Here is a 14,597-nt window from a genome sequence, read left to right as displayed (position 1 = left end):
ATGTCACCAAGGGCAGGTGACCAATGCCCTCGATTTAATTGAATTTCTCTCGGCTTGCAAGACGAGGCGGATAGGCATATTATAGTTAAGAACACAAACTTTTCTTGTAGAAGCTGCATAGTACCAAATCTGCAAAGCTGTTGTGGCATTTAAGGTGTTTTTCCTTCCCGTGTTATCTTGTCAATTGATAGTATCAGTCATGCTCTAGTTTCAGATCAGTTTGAGTGAGGTAATGATGATGTATGGAAGGCTTCCATTCTAGATCCCCAGCAGTCCTCGATCCGTGCAGCTCAATCTCAGGCCATCTTGTTGTTCTGTTCGTTTAATCGTACTTCAGGGAGATCACATGCCTGCACACAAGGCTTCTGCTTCTCTCAGCACATCTCCTGACTCACCCATTAACTTACAGAAGCAATTAAGCGAAAATGCTTTGGAGAGAATAATGAAATTAAAAGTAAGCAGCGTTTTAGAAGAAAAATCTCTCAGGTGAAGAATCTCGTCCACTTGTGTTGGTTCTGTCAAACAGTATTATGGATTGTGCACAGGAACATCTCTGTAGATTGTAGAATGGATTACCTGTGAAACAATCCCTTTTTTATGTTGCGTGCCTGATGAGAACAGTGCAGTGCTCAGTCCTACAAACACCAACCCAAGGGGCAAGAATTGCAAAACTCATGCATATTCCAGATTTGTGTTCAATCAAACGGGCCTTTCTCTCTGTTTGAGCTTCAGAGATGAGGCTGGAGACTGACCGCAGAGCCGAGAGTGTGAGAGGCTCCCAGCATCAGAGACCGCAGAATGTCAGACTCACGCTGCTCTACAAGCAGCCCCAGGACAAGATGGCCTGTCCAGGCGTCACAACCCCCCCACCATTAGACCCCACCCCCCACAGCCATGTCTAGCTTACCTCTAATTTGAGGCCTCCTTCTTTGATCATGGTGTGTTCCCATCAAGGCTCTCTCAACCAACCTGATGATCTAATGGGTTTTCCACCTCCCTGCGTTGTGAGTGGACAACCACTGACTCTTGCTTTGATTCATTCTTGTGAGACCTTCCAAATGGCAGAACACAGATACAGTAGCTTCTTCACAGGGAGAGCCTCTTACAAGCTCCATCCTGGATTTTTTTTTTTTTTCCAATTATTATCAAATAATTCTGGTCACAGATCTACAGTTCTTACATGTTTAGGTGCCACTAATGTCTTCCATGGTTATTTTCCATGGGGGATTTTATCTATGGGTTCCTCAAAGCATTCCTCTAAATTATTGATCTGTTGTACATGTATATTTATTCAATGTTATATTTCCAATGAGTCCCTTTCTTGATCTATTTAGATATTTCATTGCTGCTTTTGTGTTTTTTTTATCGCATGTGTTACCACTGGTTTCACACATTCTGTAACTGTACACTGAGAGTTACCTTAATTTCCTTTGAGAATAATAAACGGAAAGTAATTTAAATTAACTTAATTTAAATCATTTGAACAGTATTTGTACCCAAACAATGAAACGATCAATTGATTCTAAAGAAACAATTTGACATTAGGCAGTTATGGAGGTCTTAATCAATTCTCATCAAAGGTTAAAACAATCTTAACACAAATGTCAGTGTTCTTCTGTATGAGAATACCTGCCATTAGTGAGTGTTTCATGATGGTTCCTGCAGGGTAAATTACACTGAAGAGCGAGAATTACATTAGCAGCTAATATAAAAGGTCATGGCCACATGGTGCCTACTTGGAAAAATCTCCTGAATCTTTAACTTTGCATGTACTCAGAGCACAGATCTGTCCTGGCTGTTTGATGTATGGAGCAACCAGGGATTGATGTTGTTGGGATGGAATTCCCAGTAATCGAGTCTTGATCTGTTATACTGGATAAAGTCCTACTTTGGAATGAAAGGGTTAAGACGTGTGAATATACTGTAATTCAATTAAAGCCATCGCTCATTACAATATGGTAATTTGACACATCTGATAAATCAAAAAGGCTGTGGAGAGATTTCTGTAATTGTAATCATGCCATCCATGTCAGTACAAACACACACACACCTCATTATTTCTCTATATATATCTGTCTTTTCTTGCTCTCTCTTTTTCTCTCAGTTTAATGTCTTGCCTTTTTCCACCTTTTTTTGTTAATTGTTTTACACTTCAACATAGAAATCATACACTGACATTGTTTAGAGCATATATGTATTACCCCAGTCAGATCTTACAGATAATGAACAATGGAAAAGAGTATTTATTTCAATTTGGATAAATTAAAAACTTTTCATATTCCTGAGCTTGATCTTGTCTTTTAAATTTATTTTGTGTGTTGTTGTTGTTTTATCAAACCTCAATGTGAAAGCAATGTCAAAGGAAACCATCTTTAAGCAAAAATTAAATTTCTATATGCAAAGAAATGTTAAGAATCAGGGTTTGTAATAGTGTTACACCACATGGTATCACTGCATCATTTGAAAGAGTTACCAACCATCTCAACAGCAGCCTGTGGAGCTCCAGTGCTGTTGGCCGCAGAGGGGTGAATGGATCGTGTCATCACAGGGATCCTCAACTTCTCTCTGTTGAGCACTGCTTACAAACAATGTCACCAGAAATGTCAAATGGATGTTTATTCCATATATTTTCCTTGTGCTATTCCAACAGTGAGATAGTGTGTTGTTGTTTTAAAAGTCCCAGTTTGAGACCACAGGTCAATGTCCTGGTGGTGGAGTACACCACAGATGGACTGCAGAGGTGAAGGTTCCCTTCGCGCTGAAACTGGCCTCAGTGAGCACTTTCCAGTCCCATCTCTCCCCTGGCCAGATGCTCTGGTCAGAACAGAAGTCAGAATAAGGGCAGTTCAGTGGCAATTTTTCGGATTGATAGTCTCAGCGGTCAGTTGACACTATTTGTAGACCACTGAACTTCAGCCTGACATCCAAAACGTTTTAGGGTACAATTTGTTTGATGGAGAAGTATTTAATTAAATGCAATACAATATTGTAATTTTACCCAATGTACTTGAAATAGCTTCTACTGAGTATACTTTCCGATTTAGATATGTAAAGTAAAGCAATAAAAATGTGTTCTACAAATACTCCTCTCTTTCAATGGTTTTATACACATCCAGAATGTTCCACTGGTGTCCTCGATTTATCTTAGGTATTGCCCAAACTCTTGTAAAAAGACTGGGAAGCCCTTTCAGTCTTGAGTGCCTGGGTAGTGTGGGCACAGCCATTTATCTTGGGATAAAAATGACATAGTGCCCCGGTCATTTAATTTCTCCACAGATTTGCTGGCTGTACATTTGAATTTTCAGAGCAAGGTCACCATTTAAATGACTCAATAATTTTGCTGTGGGAATATTTTATGACCAAGGCCACATGAATGCCTAGAAGGCATTTTCATCCATATTCATATGGTAGTTATAGCGATTCAATCTATTTTCTCTCATCTCCACCCCTCTGAGCAATTCTCAACACGGGCTAAGTAGAACTAAATATTTAAGTGAGGTAGATAGGTACTTTCTCTTCATGTGAACATTGGTGCAAAATGACCACTGTTAGCATTAGAACAAAGACACGTGGTATTGAAAGTGCCCTTTTATGTCCGAAAAGGATAAAATCCCCAAAGGCACTTTACCTTTTGGACATTTTTGAAACAAACTGCCCTAAAACATTCACACCAATCGGAGGTACAAAGCACTCCATCTCAATTAATTGAAAAAGCATTTATTACAGTTGCCAATCAATTAATATTAATGAAATATAATAAATGCCATGGAAAGTTCATGTCAAGTATAAAAAAATCTTAATTCAATATTTGCCCTATATAAATTATCCACTATTAAAGAGTATTCTCAAATTCATTGAATGAGTTTCTTCAATGTTTACCTGTGAGAACTTGTTCCAAAGCTTTTAGTGAACAGCACTGTTGCACCTTCTCCCCTGTTTGTAAACTGGATTTTGGATGAGAGATTTACATTCTTCCTAACCCTCACCTGAGAGAGCCATGGGCAGGATTCTGATGAACAAGTTATGCCATTACATCACATTGCATAATTCTGGTTCATCCAAAACCTCTTTCAGTGCAAAATTCTCAAACTGACAGTAATTGGAGGTTTTCTGTCTAAGCTAAAGACCAGACGGTTATTTCAGCAACTTCATCAAGTTTTCTATGAATGGATTAGAGTGTAATAAGAATTTGGAATTAGACTCTAATCTAATGAATATGTCTGGAGTCAGTGTTCATATATTGCTTCACTCCTACTCTAGATGACTAGATGGAGAGCAGTCAGTTTTAAGATAATGCCTTAATGAGAAGTGACATGTCATCACCTCTTGCATTTATGGTTGTCACTGTTGGAATCTGTTTGCTACTGCAGTCTTCCAGGACTCATTGCTTACTGGATGGTTTTCACACATTTACTAATGCAGTCATGACATAAGTATGTCTTCTCCAGCAAGCGAAGACGAAGCCATTGTTGAGAAATGATCATAAACATTTCAGCTGAGCTATAGAGAAGAGCTTAGTTATGAGAGTCCTTATCTTCAGAAGAAGCACAGAAACTCCTGGCTGGTTGAACATTGTTGTGCTATCGAGACCGAGGCTGACTGGATGTAATCCACTGAAGGCTGTGTCCTGAATCCAGTACTCTGCACTTCAGAAAACAACAAATCAACAACAGCAAGAACAGTTCCAGCACACATGAACACGTAGCTATACACACAGTTTCCTTTTTTTGCAAGTTTGTTTGGGAATTACTTAGTTTGGTGGGAGTGTTGGTGGGGTTGTCGAGAGGTTGTTGTTACTGGAGAAGAAGTAAAGCTTGTTCAGTCAGTTCAGTTGTAATGCAGATTAAGGAAACTCCTTGGAGCCATGTCAGTTTCCATAATGTTTGTTGTCTCCTGCCGCTGTGAGCACAATCTACCTGTGGAGAAAGCTGAGATGTTTGCTCATCATCACAGCACCTTCAAAGCAACATGCAGAACGATTTAAGGATGTTCTCTAAGAATTCAAATCTGTTACAGATGGTAGCATTTTTCAGACAGCAGATGAAAGGCTATGGAATATTTGCTATGGCATGTTAAATCCAGGTTATTTCGTAGGGTTACTCCCATAATCGTGGCTGTTCCTGGAGCTTGGTAATACAGTCTGACATGAAGTGACTGTTATCAAAGCAGAGACAACAGTGGGAGCCTTCTCACAGTGTCCCCTTTGCGACCCAGGAGTCCTCAGAGTGACAGGGGTGCTTGGGAAAGTGTCAGCAATCGAATTCACACCATTGGTGTTGGATCTGCAGCATGAGACTGTTCCTTCCCTCTCTCTCTCACACATACTCACTGTCTTTTTCTCTCTCTCTCCCTTTCTTTTTTTCTTTTCTTTTTATTAGTTTCTGTTTACCTCTGTCTGTCCATCACTTTTTATATATCCCTATCCATTGTTTCCTAAAATTCTCTTTCTCTCACTTTCTGTTTCTCTCGCTCTCTCTCTCTCTCACTCTGTTTCCTCCTCTTTTTTACAAAGACATTAAGATAGAGGAGGCAAAGAAGGCAGTACCCACCCTCTGTGTTGTGTTACAAAATCCCATGAACAATATGTATCATTTCATGAGATCCTGGGAATGTCTTTATTGTTGATATTGTATGTTGTTTGGAATTGTCCCACTGGGCTCATAGCAAGAGACAGGAATTTTAAACAAATAAAAAATGAAAGAAGCAATAGTAGGGCTTGGTCAGCACTTCCTTAAAAATCCAGAAATCTGATCGCTTATATCTGGTCGTTAATATATGACCACAGACAAAACATTTGAACATGGTCGTTTTTGAACCTCCATAGCAGACAAGGTTCACTGGTATATCGGTGTGTGGTGTCTCTATACATCCTTCAAATCAGTACTTCTATGCTTCTAGTCCCTCTGGTAGCATTTTAATAGGGAACCAAAGCACACATGCTGTGGGATCTCTGTATGATGTACCCCTAAGGCAAAACAAAGGGCCATGCTCTAGTGTAGGGCCACCATATTTCAGTCCTCATCTAAATCAAATAAAGGAGTTGTTTTATCTTCTTAATTCAACTGACAGAAGTCTTTTTGTTTTATTCAATGTCTGTAACTGTCCGTCTGTCTCTTTATCTTTCCATCTTTGCCTGTTTTCCTCTCTCTCTCTCTCTCTCTCTCTCTCTCTCTCTCTCTCTCTCTCGCTCTCTCTCGCTCCCTTTTTGTCTCTCTAACTCATTATCTCTCAAGCTCTGCAAAGTGTTAATTTGTTGTGCATCTTGCTTCGAGCCATTGGCATTTTAGTTGTAATCATAATCAAATGCCAAAGATTTTAAACCCACAACCATTACTGCTCCACCACTGAGCACGGAAGGGCAGGCTCGTTTTCTAAACACGTCTAGAGACCTTTCCTGACTTGAGTTAATGGTAGAACTATCGTTTTACACCTTTTGATCCAGCAGTATGTCAAAGAAGAGATGACAGTACTTTGAGGATAGAAAGACAATATATTGGTATACTGGATTACATTTGACCAGGAAACATTATTTAAAGCTCAGCCTCAATCTTACAGCATCAACCTTTCATTTGTGGAGTTCAGGCTATTTTTGGGATGCAATTCTAAGCCTTGGCAAGCATCCTCTCATCTGTGCTGTACACATAGTATTTTATGTAAACTTTATTCAGTGACATCTTAGTAAATTAGCATTACGCACTTACCTTGTTATTGTTACATGTTTTGAAAGAGTTGATCTTGAAACAACTATGTGAACCTGAAAATAAAGAGAATCAGCCTGTTAAAAAGTCTTACTCATAAATCACATTCAGGTTTAAAAAACAAAAATGGCTCTACTTACTATCTGGATAGGCCAGCTGCCTTGGCAAGAGGGGCCTAAGTATTTTTGTCATGTGGCCAGGCAACACCGTCCCGGACATCAAAGTAGGAGTGAGATAAATGATTCATGAACAGCTGTCATTGTTTTCATTGTATTGTGTAACTGGGGGGTCAAGCAGTATTCTGTGTGCATCAACAATAATTGTGTCGTCCTCAACCAGACCACTGGGGCAGAGGGGGAAGTCATGGAGACCTTGACCTTGCTGAAAGCCCACTTAAAGAGTATGTAAAAACAACTGTCTAACTCATCGAACAATTGTCAAACATCCTGACCTTCCATTATTGTTGTTGGATTGTGTGAAGAGATCTGTATTGAATGTGGTTTTGATAGTTGATATTAGTTTCAGTTACTGGTGGCCAATGCCAAAGCTTAAGTTTTAGGGAGAGTAACTGGCCTCATCTGTATGAAGTTCTATGTCCACTTGCCTGTCCATGAAGTAGCCATCCTGCTTGCTTAGCACCTGCAGTGTTGCTGTCAACAGTCCTGAATAGGTGGAGTCACAACACAGCTGTCCAAGGTACTGAATCAGACCTTGGGTAACAGTGCTGGTCCTTATGCTGAGAAGATCCTTGATCTGATACTAAAACTTGATATGCTGAGTGTGTATGCTGTAGGGTACTAGATGCTGATTCGCTAAAAAGCAATTACATGTCATCAGCCACATGGTACTGGGCTCAACAGGAGAACAACATCCTTGAGGTTGTTTTCACTGCAGTCTGCCCCGGTCTCTGTATTATGATAGACAACATTATGAACGATATATCATTCAATAAAAAAATTAAATGGAAGTTAATTTCACATTCTCGACTTTGCCATTCTATCCAGAGTATCCCTGACATTTCTGATCCTGGAGCGTGACATTCATCTGTGTGGACTTAAAGGCATTTGGAGGTGAGGGAAGGGAAGTGGGGGGAGAGGGGAGGGAATATGTCGCTTTGGAGCGAGGCTTCTTAACCTTTAGTTTCAATTTGTTTCTATTTCCAGAACGGGGCAGAGTGCCCTGCCAGAGAGAGCAGTGTGTTCCAGCTCCTCTTGCCGCCAGCAACTCTCTTCTATGCCTGAGCTCCAACTAGGTCTGTAATCAAACTTCCAATACAGCACGGCTGCTCCAATTCACAGTTGGATAATGTACTCCTTTATGACATATTGCTGCTCTTTAGTCACGCACCGTTAAAATATTTGGATTCACACAAGCCAAATGTATTCAATGCACACTACTATCACTTTGTATTTAACTTTTATCTTTACTGAACAACATATGTTGTTCAGTAAGTGATGTTCTTTCTCTGATGGTTTTGCACCTAGGTAGCTCCTGAAGGTAATTTTCAACTAACCTGTACAACCGATTTTAGATGTCAGCCCATCCTTCCATATGGCTTACCATTCATCTCTCTTTTCCAGATAATGGGCCATCTTGCTTTACCTCTGAAGTGAGGCTCGGAGCAATTTTTTTATTGTCGTAAAGGAAAACCAGGATGTGGTCGAACTGTGAATTGCTTTGAGAAGAACAGAGGGAAAAGATTTTCTGTCTAAATCTTGGTCTGCTTTGGGAATATTATGAAAACATGACCCGTAAAAATAGAATGCAATGAACACTGACGGTTGGAGTCTCTTCTTCAAAAAGAATGTATTCCGGCGTGTCTCACTAGAATTGAAAGGGCAGAGATTTCAGAATCCTTGTGTTTTCATTCTCAACCGTCTGAAATGGTTGCAAAGTTTTTAAATATATTGTTTGCACATATGAATGAAGATAAATTATTGTTGTTGGACCTCCTAAATTCTACTCTAGAAATATTTCATACTCTACCCATTACGTAACTGTAAAACCTTCTTTTCTTGTATCCATAACGTCGTCAAAACATCTGACAAATGCATTTATACGTGACGTTCCTGCATTCTCGTGGACTGAGATCCTCAATTGGGAACAACTTGAATGCACTGAACATAATCTAATCTCAGGAAGACTTCAGAGCATTTAATACTTTTACTGTTGTCTAAGCTCAGATCCCAGAATAGAAAATGCATCGGCTTCCTATTTTTCATAAATCTGGCTGTACTGTGTCAGCTTCATGACTGATTCCCCTTGGAGCATGTGAAGCCTCAGGGGACTGACAGAAATAACTAAAAGCTCTCTTGATCTCTGTTGCATTTAATTACACCAGAGTTGTTATTTACAGTTTGAAAAGCATGTTAATTAAAATAACTAGGAGGCCTGAAACGTCAAATCAAGACAACCTGCCTTTTTTAGTGTTTTAGTCTATTGGGTTTAGGTTTAAGTACTTGGTCCAAACATGACTTAGTTTAGACAAAGACGTACATAATTTACAAGCATTTGTAACGTTAACATATATAGCATGAAAGCAAAAATACTGAATGTATAAGGCATCATCTTTAATTTGACAGAGAATCTGATTATTAATGTATGGAAAAATGCAAGGTATTTTGGCCTCCTTGTAAAGTTATTTGTTGAGCATGCCTTAAAAAGTGGGCCATCCTCATGGAAAAGTTTCTGAAGCAGGTTTGGAAGCAACTTCTCTGCTTACTTTTATTCGACACATAAATAAAATGAGAAACATGCAAAAATAAGGTGGAATGTGAAGATGGGCTAGTGAAACATCAACAAATACGAGCCTGAAGCAAACCCTCAGAGGGGAACAGGAAGTAGCAGGATTGATGTCTATTTTCTCTTCAAGCAGTGCCTTCGTTCGCATCCCTGTGGAGGACTGTGCCTCCTCCCTCCTCCCAAGAACATGTCTCACTTTCTTTCTCTTTTTTTTTAAGACGTAGTTCTGACTTGTTTTTTACTTGGACGCTTGCGATGATGTGGTGCAATTACAGACAATCATTTAGCTGAACCAAACATCACAGAAAAGCAATGGTGGTGTCATCCTGTTAATAAGAGGTGTTGGAAAGCAATTAGCAACACTTGTACACCATCACATATGCCTTGTCTGTGTGAAGTAAGTATCCAGTGAACTGCAAGTTGGAGGAGAAAAAGCAGCTCCAATGTGCATACCTAGATTTGGAACATGAATTTGTTTTCTCCTCTTAGCTAGCTTTACGAATGCAGGATGCAGATCTCTGGCATGCACGTATTACACAAATCCTTTCTAAATATTATACTGTGTATAAGCATTAGACTAGGTATTATCTAACGTCTGGACCATTTTGAATTGATTTTTCTATGGTGTACTAAGGATATTTGACTAACAGACCCTAATCTGTTAAGTTAGAACACGTATCCTCGTGCACTATCACCCTGAACATTGGTGTCCAACACCATGATCAAGTTCACAGATGACACCACGGTGGTAGGCCTGATCAGAGACAACGTTGAGACTGCTTTACAGGGAGGAGGTCCAGCACCTGGCTAAGTGGTGCACTGACAACAACCTGACAATCAACACCAACAAGACCAAGAAAATCATTGTGAACTTCAGACGAGCTAGGAGCATCACACACATCTTCATCCGTATCAATGGAGAGGTAGTGTATCTAGCTTCAAATTCATTGGCATTCACATCTCTGATGATCTTACCTGGTCCCTAGACTCCTCCCCCCTGATCAAGAAGGCACAACAGTGCCTTTTCTTCTTGTGGAGCCTCAAGAAAGCCCACCTGTGTTCTAGGATACTCGTGGACTTCTTCTGCTTTACCACTGAGCATTCTCACCAAATGCATCTCAGTATGATATGGTGATTGCACTGCAGCAGTCAAACATTCACTGCAGCAGGTGGTAAAGACTGCCCAACGGATCATCGGCACCATTCTGCCCAACATCCAGGCCACTTACCACAAACTCTGTCTGGGCAGAGCAAAAAGCATAATCAAGGATTCATCACATCCAAACCAGTCTCTTTACCCGGAGCATCCGCTTCCGCACCAGAAGGCTCCAGAAGAGTTTCTTCCCTGAAGCTCTGACATTGCTGAACTCCACTTCACAACAATAAACACTCTTGAACTCTGTTGAACTGCCCAGTACGTCTCTTGCACTGCCCACTGCTTCTATACGCACAACTTTAATAATAATAACAATAATATAATCTTTAAACAAGTCTCTCCATTGCATATTTTGCACACTGTTCATACTGTCATATTGCACATACTGTACATACTCTTCTACTGTAAATAATGACCATACTATCTCCAATGTCATTATATCTCTATACATACTGTAATTTATAGCCTTAAGTTTGCATTACTGTACATAAATTATTATTTTTCACTTCTGGTTAGATGCTTACTGCATTTTATTGGCTTTGTACCTGTACTCTACACAATGACAATGAAGTTGAATCTAATCTTTAGAATTGTTACAGCCTTTAGATTCCAATAATTACTAAAGTATTGTAATGGGTAGTACATTATTTTGCTTGAGGTTTGAGCAGCTTTGATCCCTATAAGTGCAAAACTAACCTAAATGTTACAAATATCGAATTTCACTTATACTCTCAGGTTAGGGCTCAAGATCTCATGTATGGATGGATAGATATGTTGTTTTAATTAAAGGGGTTAAGATCCCATCACAAAGACATTAAAACTAAATTGGGAAGTGAAGGATTCATATATCTATGTGTCTATTCCAATATGTAATGATAGTATTCAATGACACAAATCTGTGTTCTAGAAAGAGTGGTCTGGAGTCGCAGAGGTCCCGTAATATCAGCTTTAATGCAGCAGTTGGAAATCAACAAGTACAGAGCTCGGTGGTTGTCTACGTTTCCCTACCCGCAACAGAGTTTGGGCTGGTTCACGAAGTCCAACTGGCTATCTTTCCCTGCCCCAGCATATCATATACAATGCAATTGAAAACACAAGTATCAAAAAAGGGTTGAGCTTGTTCTCTCGTGCATCAGGGAGTTGTTCTTGCCTACGCGTCCCACCTGCTCGGGTGCCATCTCCACCCAGTTTCAAGGTTGTTTCTGAAAATGAAGAGATAGAGACACAAAGAACAGCCTGCTTCCCACACTCAGTGTGAGACCCAATGTTTAAGCCTGAGCACACTTCTAAGTTCATAACTTTAATAAGCACAATGCATAACTTTAATAAGCACAATATATTCTTTAGAAGCACCAAACCAAAACTAACTGTTTAAGTCAATCTCACTAGTTTTTTTCAAAAGAATATGTCACTTATTTAACACACTATCATATCTCTATAAAACCTCAGTTATCTCTTTCCCACACAGCATATTCATAGGATTACAGTTTAATGCTGTATTCACTGGCACATCAGAATCAACTGTGTCCAGTTTGTCATGAACTTACATGATAATTCTCCTCCACTGCAGATGGCATAAAAAAGAAATAACAGTTTCAAAAGATTTCTGACAGCTGAATGGAGTTGGGCTGCTTTTGTTCCATGAGATTTCTCAGCCAGAAGACCCCACTATTGTGCTTCTGTTCACTGTTCTATGGACATAATTTGCACATTTATAGGAGTAGATGAAAGCATAAAAACGTTGTGTCTTATATAACCTTGTATGCCATACAAAAAATACTGTTTGAAGATAAATGCTCATTACCAAAGGCAAATCCTGAAAACTGGAAAGTTCAATTTTTTAGTTCACGCATTTTATCTTCAAACTGTATTTTTTGTCAGGCTGCAACTATAATGTGTGATATGAATATTGCATTTGTTGTTATTATTTTTTGTTAATTGATTGTTCACGTGGATCCCTTGCCTGTTGCACAAATTCATTTCAGTAACCTAAGCCAGGACACATTCCCACTGATGCTAGGCATGATTTAAAATTCCCTTCCATGACAAGTTATGGCACTCCAAACAACCTGTTTTTTGGAGTGAAAATGATGATAAAGTTATTCTTTACAGCAACAACCCAGTCATCCCATTGTCCCGTTTTTATAGGAAATGTACAAGCAGTTTCAACTTAGGCTGAATCTAACAACGCTTACCACAGGAGAAACAGCTAACTTTTTTATACAGTAACTGAACATGACAATATTCAACACTGAGAATAGCTCAATGGGCTGGGATGGTGACCTGGAAAGTATAAGGTTGTAGGTTGGAATCCAGCCATTATCTTTTGGCCTGTCATAATTTTGATTATCTGTTTAGTTAAACCACACTCACACACACTTTGATGCTAGCGGGTTCTCAATTAGCAACATATACACAGCATCAGTGTCACTTTTGAAATGTAAATTTGCTGCTAGATGTTTTTAGAGGTTAGGATTAGGACGCTGCATGTCTAAAAAATAAGTTTGTTTGTAGCTTGTCCATACATTGAATCCAGTCAATTCACAACCTAACACAATTACACTTAAAAAATATAGCTGCAAGCAGCGATGCGGGTTCCTCCGCAAAATGGCAAAATATTATAAACATGTACACTGTAGAAGATGGAGAGTTGGACAACAAGGGAGCAAAACTACTTAATGTTTGGCCAACAACAGGCTGAATGGGGATTTGAACTCATGAGCATAAGGTTACAAGTCCGTTTCTCTATCCTCTGCTACACACCAACTGCTGAGATTGTATGAATAGAAAGGGCAAAGTATTATCTTTGGTCAGCTTTGGGACAAAGGTTAAGAAACGGTTGACGTTTCAAGGTGAAATTGTGCATGGTATTTCAGAATGATGTCATCCTGTTTAAGATGTATTTGATCTGTGAAACCTCATCAAAACATTACTCAGAATTCCAGATCTGGTTGATTTTTATTTTATTTTATGCTGCACATTCCCAGGAACATTATTGGAGAACATAACACTGTTAGATTTTTTTTTTTTTGTATTGATTCAGTTTTTATTTCACTGTCCTCACTTGATGTCTTCAGCAAGTGTAATAACGTTGTTACTACTGTTTTGAACTATCTTCCCCAGTGTGAATCCATTGAGAAATGTAATTTATTGATATCACAGATATGTCTGTGCACTATTCAGCAGTCTTAAGCCATACAATACACTTGGCCCTATGCATAAAAGGTAGAATAAAACATTACATTTGTTATTTTCATTTGATAAGAAAAATACCTTTGTTGCCTTTAGGGGTTTTATTGCCCTTGCAGAATGCAAGATATTAGAGACCAAACCCAATCTCTTCAGTGGCAAGAAAAACACAGACTGAGCACTGCGTCCACAAGCTGGAGCTTCTCCGTGACTCCAGAGCCAAACGGGGATTCGCTTCTCAAACACATCGCCTGCAGCTGTAAATCACAGCAACCCTTCTGTTTTCCCCGAAATACCTTACTTTCACTGGAAACATCAAAGTCTCGTTTGTCCTCCTTGTAGATCATGGGAAGAAGAAACTGATTTTACTGAATCGCTTCACACCAGCAAGTTCCAAAATGGGAGCATCGACATGGGAAGCCTCCCTTGAAAATACTTTTTTTAAAGGTTCCCAAGGTACTGACACAAGGTAGTGGTACTCAATGGTAAATACAATAATAAAATACAGACTCTTTCAGCAACAATTGCCAACAAATGAAAACTGTTTTAAGTGTTTAAGATATGCTTTGAATGACACCGAATGTTTCAGTCATTACTGAATGTTTGATTTAAGCTTTGATTGCATGTTGCATATATTTGGCATCAACTTTAGCATATCTCATTGGAAAACTGTACACAAATGAAGAGGAATGATTAGAATTTTTTAAAGGCATTTTCAAATGCCATTAGAAGAAGTAGCTGCTCTCCCCCGCTAATGAGAGTCTTGACCTTTTAGTGGACCATTCAGTCAGAGTTCAGATACATAAGGCTTT

This window comes from Osmerus mordax, chromosome 2, assembly GCF_038355195.1.
Source record: "Osmerus mordax isolate fOsmMor3 chromosome 2, fOsmMor3.pri, whole genome shotgun sequence".
Classification (NCBI taxonomy): domain Eukaryota; kingdom Metazoa; phylum Chordata; class Actinopteri; order Osmeriformes; family Osmeridae; genus Osmerus; species Osmerus mordax.
The sequence above is the reverse complement of the archived record's forward strand: the minus strand, read 5'-3'. Positions refer to the sequence as shown.